This window comes from Macaca fascicularis, chromosome 10 (assembly GCF_037993035.2).
Source record: "Macaca fascicularis isolate 582-1 chromosome 10, T2T-MFA8v1.1".
Classification (NCBI taxonomy): Eukaryota; Metazoa; Chordata; class Mammalia; order Primates; family Cercopithecidae; genus Macaca; species Macaca fascicularis.
The window spans coordinates 59490899-59496822 of NC_088384.1; positions in this window are offsets into that span (position 1 = coordinate 59490899).

Consider the following 5924-nt stretch of genomic DNA (forward strand, 5'->3'; position numbering starts at 1 on the left):
CTTCCTCTAGGCTTTTGTGGCTTTGCCCGCCCAGCTGCTCTGTGCCAGGAGGAGGAGGAGACACCTGGAGCCTGTGACACCACGGCTTGCCTCGCTGAGGGTGGGTGGCAGCGACGGAGACTGCAGCGTGCTGGAATGGTAGGAGAGTGACCACGCTAGGAGGTCAGGCGGCTACAGCCAGGGTTAGGTAGGGCTAGGGTCTGGGACAGGGCCATGGCAGAGCCAGGGAAGGGGCAGGGCCATGGTAGGGCCAGGAGAGGGATGGGTGAAGGCAGAGCAGGATTAAATCAGGGACAGGATACATTCAAATCCACTTCAGGGCCAGGGTCCTTTCTTGGTCCTGGCCCTGGCCCTGCCCTGGCTCTGCTCTGGCCCTGGTCTGAACCCCGGACCTGCAATGGACCTGTCTTGGCCCTGGCTCTGGCCCTACCTCTGCCCTGGCCATACCCTTGGCCTGGACTGGACTCTGGTCCTGGGTCTTGTCCTGCCCCAGCTGTGGCCCTGGCCCTGCCCTGCCTGTACCCTGTTCTATCCTGGGCTGGCCCTGCCGTGGCCTGGTCTTGCTATTGCCCTGCCCTAGCCTGCCTTGCTTGTGCCCTAGATCTGCCCTGGCCTTTGCTCTTGTCTTGGTTCTAGCACTGACTCAGCCCTGGACCTTCCCTGACTTTGCCTCAGCCCTGGCACTGCCCTGGCCTTGCCTTGGCATTTGCCCTACTCTCTCTAATGCCTGGCTCTGGTCTTGCCTTGCTCTGCTCTTGTTCTGTCCTGGCACAGCCCTGGCCCTGGCCCTGGTCCTGCCTTTATGCAGGCCTGCCCCTGCCACTGCTCTGGCTTTGACCTGGACCTTGGCCATGCAGTGACCCTGCCTTGACCCTTTCCTGGCCCTGGCCTGGAACCTGACCGTGCCAAGGACTCACCCTGGCTCTGTCATGGCCCTGGCGTTTTCTTGGATTTGGATGTGCCCTGTCCCTTATTTGCCCCAGCCCTTCCCTGGCTCTGCCCTTCCACTTCTCTGGAGTAGGGGGACAGGGTCAGGACCAGGCCAGGGCAGGGTCAGGACCAGGGTAGGGCCTTGGTAAGGCCTGGAGATGGGAAGGGCCAGGGCAGCGGCAGGGCCAGGGAAGGGTGTTAAGTTGAGGCTCTTAATGCTACCACCCCTCGCATCTTCCTCTAGGCTTTTGTGGCTTTGCCCGCCCAGCTGCTCTGTGCCAGGAGGAGGAGGAGACACCTGGAGCCTGTGACACCACGGCTTGCCTCGCTGAGGGTGGGTGGCAGTGACGGAGACTGCAGCATGCCGGAACGGTAGGAGAGTGACCACGCTAGGAGGTCAGGCGGCTGCAGCCAGGGTTGGGGGTCAGGCTTACAGCGATGGCCAGGCTGCAGCGATGACCAGGCTGCGGCAGTGGCCAGGTTGTAGAAGCCTTGTAGGGTGGGCTGTTGCATTGGCAATGGGCTTGGCTTTGCCCTGCCACTGCCGTGGACCTGGCCCTGTAGTGCCCTGCCTTGCCCTGGCCCTGCCCTACTGTTACCTGGACTGTCTCGGCCCTGCCCTGCTCTGATCCCATCCTGGTTTTGCCTTTGCACTGGCCTTTCCCTGAACCTGTGCTGGCCCGGCCTTGGCTCTGGCCCTGCCTCTTGTCCCGACCCTGGTCCTGTCATGGCACTGGCCCTGCTAGTGGTCATGGTCCTGCTCCTGTTCTGGCCTTGACCTGGCCTTGGACGTGTCCTGGCCCAGATTTGTTCTGGCCCTGCCTTGGCCCATCCCTGCCCTGGCCCCACCATGGCCCTGCCTGTTGTGCCTTCTCTTGGCACTGACTTTGCCCTGTCATGGCTCATTGGTGCCATTGACCTGCCTTACACTGCCCCGGTTGTGCCCTGGCCCTGCCTGGCACTGGCCTCTCCCTGGACCTGCTCTGACCCTGCCTTGGCCTTTGCCCTGTCCTCACTATGGCCTGGCCCTGGCCTTGTTCTGGCTTAGCCCGGGCCCTGGCCCTAGCCCTGGTCCTACCGTATCCCTGGCCTTGCCCTTATCCAGACCCTGGCCCTGCCTCTGCCCTGGCCCTGGCCTGGAACCTGGTCCTGTCAAGGACTTGCCCCGACTCTGCCATGGCCCTGGCCCTGCACTGCCTTGGTCCTGGCTTTGACCCAGACCCTTTCCTGGCTGTGCCCTGGCCATGGCCTTTCCCTGGCCCTGAGTTGGCAGTGGTCTGCCCCTGGTCTTGCCACCACCCTACCCTGCCATGCACTGGATGTGTCATGAGCCTGCCCTGGCCCTACCTTGTCCCTCACCCTAGTCTTCGCTAGGCCCTGCTCTGGACCTGGCCCTAGCCCAGACCTGGCCCTGACCCTGGCCCTGGCCTTTGTCCTTCATAGCCCTGGGCCTGAAGTGGACTTGGAGGTGTCCTGGCCCTGGAGTGACCTGGCTCTGCCTTGGCCTGTCCTTGCCCTGCCCCTACCATCACCTTGCCCTGTTCTGCCCTGTCCTAGTACTGACCCGGCTGTGGCATTGCCCTGACCTACCCTTCCTTGGCTGTGCCCTGGCTCGATTCCGGCCCTGGCCCCGCCCTGTGCATGCATGACACTACCTGAGCCTCGGCACTCGGCTGGTCCTTTCCTGGCATCAGCCCTGCTCTTTCTATGGACCGCCTTTTGTCGTGTCCTGCGCTGGCCATTCCATGCCCTGCCCTGCCCTGACTCAGCCCTGGCCTTGGCATTGGCCTTGGTCCTGCCATATTTCTTGCCCTGTCCCTATCCTGGCCTTGGCCCTGACCCTTACCTTGCTCTGGCCCTGCCCTTGCCCTTACGCAGCCCCTGGACCCTTCATGGACCTGCCCTGGACCTGTCCTGGCCCTGGCCCTGCCCTGCTTCAGACCTTGCCCTGGTTCTCCCCTGGCCCTGACCGTGAAATGCCTGGCCCTACCCTGGCCTTGCACTGCCCTGGCCCTTGCCCTGACTCTGGTCCTGTCACTGGAAAAGCCCCAGCCCTGTTGCTCGTCTTCCCATGGCCCAGACCCTGCCTTGGCCCTGCCCTGACACTGTCCTGGACCCTGGCTGTGCCAAAAACCTGCACTGTTGTTGCCCTTGTTTTGCTCCTGTCCCGAACCTGGTCCTGCCCAGGCCATGGCCGTGGCCCTGTCCCTGCCCTGGCTGTTCCCTGGCCCTGCTCAGGTCTTGGCACTGTCCTGGCCCTGTCCTGCCTTGGCCCTATGCTATCCTGGCCCTGCCTTGCCTGCCCTGGTCCTGCCTTGGCCCTACTCTAGCTTTGACCCTGCGCTGGCCCTACTTTGGCCTTCCCCCTAGCCTTGCCTGGGCACTGTGCTGGACCTGGCCATAGCACAGACCTGGTTGTGGCCCTGGCCCTGCCATGGCCCTGTCCCAGACCCTAGCCCTGCCAGGTACCTGTCCTGGCCCTGTTCTGGGCCTGGCTTTGTCCTTGGTTCTTAGATGACCCTGGCCCTGCCGCTGCCACTGCCCTTGCCCTGGCACTGGCCTTGGACATGTCCGTGGTCCTAACCCCGGCCCTGCCCTGGAGCTGTCACTGTCTTGGCCCTGCCTTGGCCCTGGCCCTGGCCCTGGCCCTGCCACAGCCATAGACCTGCCCTGGTTGGTCATGCCCTGCCTTTACCCAGTGCTACCCTGGGCCTGCTCCACCGTGCCCTGGCTCTGCCCTGCCTTTGTCCCCGCCCTGACCCCTTCGCCCTCACACTGGCCCTAGTGCAAACCTGGTCCTTGCTCTGGCCTTGGCCCGGCATTGACCACTGCTCCTGACCCTGGTCGTGCCATGGCCCTGGCCCTGCCAATGATCCTAACAGTCCTGGCCCTGGCCCTGTCTTGGCCCTGTCCTGGCCCTGGCCCTGGCCCTGGCCTGACCCTGGCCCTGAAGTGGATTTGAAGGTATCCTGTCCCTGGTTTAATCTTGCTCTGCCTTCGCGCGTCCCTCTCCTGGCCCTACCATGGCCCTGCCCCTTCCCTGGCTCTGCCCTGGTCTTGTGCTTACCCTGAGCGAGAACTTGACCCTGCCCCAGCCTTGTCCCAGACCTGGCCATGGCCCTGCCCCTGCCCTGGGCCGGCGCTGGCACTGGCATGGACCCTGGACCTGGCTCTTGGCTACTTAAGGCCATACCCTGGCCCAGTCCTCCTCCTGACCCTGTCCTGGCCCTAATTTGCCCTGGCCCTACCCTGGCATGCTATTCTGGCCCCACACACCCCTGACCCTGTCTCTGTCCTGGCTCTAGCTAAGTTGGCCATGGCCGTGTTCCTGACATTGCCCTTTCCTGGTCCTGGCCCTGGCCCTGGCCCTGCCCCGGCCCTGCCCCGGCCCTGGTCTGAACCCCGGCCCTGCAATGGACCTGCCTTGGCCCTGCCTATACCCTGCCTCTGGCTGTACCTCTGCCCTGGCCATACCCTTGCCCTGGCCTGGACTCTGATCCTGGTCCTTGTCCTGCCCCAGCTGTGGCCCTGGCCCTGCCCTGCCTGTACCCTGTTCTATCCTGGGCTGGCCCTGCTATTGCCTGGTCTTGCTATTGCCCTGCCCTAGTCTGCCTTGCTTGTGCCCTAGATCTGCCCCGGCCTTTGCTCTTGTCTTGGTTCTAGCACTGAGTCAGCCCTGGACCTTCCCTGACCTTGCCTCAGCCCTGGCACTGCCCTGGCCTTGCCTTGGCATTTGCCCTACTCTCTCTAATGCCTGGCTCTGGTCTTGCCTTGCTCTGCTCTTGTTCTGTCCTGGCACAGCCCTGGCCCTGGCCCTGGTCCTGCCTTTATGCAGGCCTGCCCCTGCCACTGCTCTGGCTTTGACCTGGACCTTGGCCATGCAGTGACCCTGCCTTGACCCTTTCCTGGCCCTGGCCTGGAACCTGACCGTGCCAAGGACTCACCCTGGCTCTGTCATGGCCCTGGCGTTTTCTTGGATTTGGATGTGCCCTGTCCCTTATTTGCCCCAGCCCTTCCCTGGCTCTGCCCTTCCACTTCTCTGGAGTAGGGGGACAGGGTCAGGACCAGGCCAGGGCAGGGTCAGGACCAGGGTAGGGCCTTGGTAAGGCCTGGAGATGGGAAGGGCCAGGGCAGCGGCAGGGCCAGGGAAGGGTGTTAAGTTGAGGCTCTTAATGCTACCACCCCTCGCATCTTCCTCTAGGCTTTTGTGGCTTTGCCCGCCCAGCTGCTCTGTGCCAGGAGGAGGAGGAGACACCTGGAGCCTGTGACACCACGGCTTGCCTCGCTGAGGGTGGGTGGCAGTGACGGAGACTGCAGCATGCCGGAACGGTAGGAGAGTGACCACGCTAGGAGGTCAGGCGGCTGCAGCCAGGGTTGGGGGTCAGGCTTACAGCGATGGCCAGGCTGCAGCGATGACCAGGCTGCGGCAGTGGCCAGGTTGTAGAAGCCTTGTAGGGTGGGCTGTTGCATTGGCAATGGGCTTGGCTTTGCCCTGCCACTGCCGTGGACCTGGCCCTGTAGTGCCCTGCCTTGCCCTGGCCCTGCCCTACTGTTACCTGGACTGTCTCGGCCCTGCCCTGCTCTGATCCCATCCTGGTTTTGCCTTTGCACTGGCCTTTCCCTGAACCTGTGCTGGCCCGGCCTTGGCTCTGGCCCTGCCTCTTGTCCCGACCCTGGTCCTGTCATGGCACTGGCCCTGCTAGTGGTCATGGTCCTGCTCCTGTTCTGGCCTTGACCTGGCCTTGGACGTGTCCTGGCCCAGATTTGTTCTGGCCCTGCCTTGGCCCATCCCTGCCCTGGCCCCACCATGGCCCTGCCTGTTGTGCCTTCTCTTGGCACTGACTTTGCCCTGTCATGGCTCATTGGTGCCATTGACCTGCCTTACACTGCCCCGGTTGTGCCCTGGCCCTGCCTGGCACTGGCCTCTCCCTGGACCTGCTCTGACCCTGCCTTGGCCTTTGCCCTGTCCTCACTATGGCCTGGCCCTGGCCTTG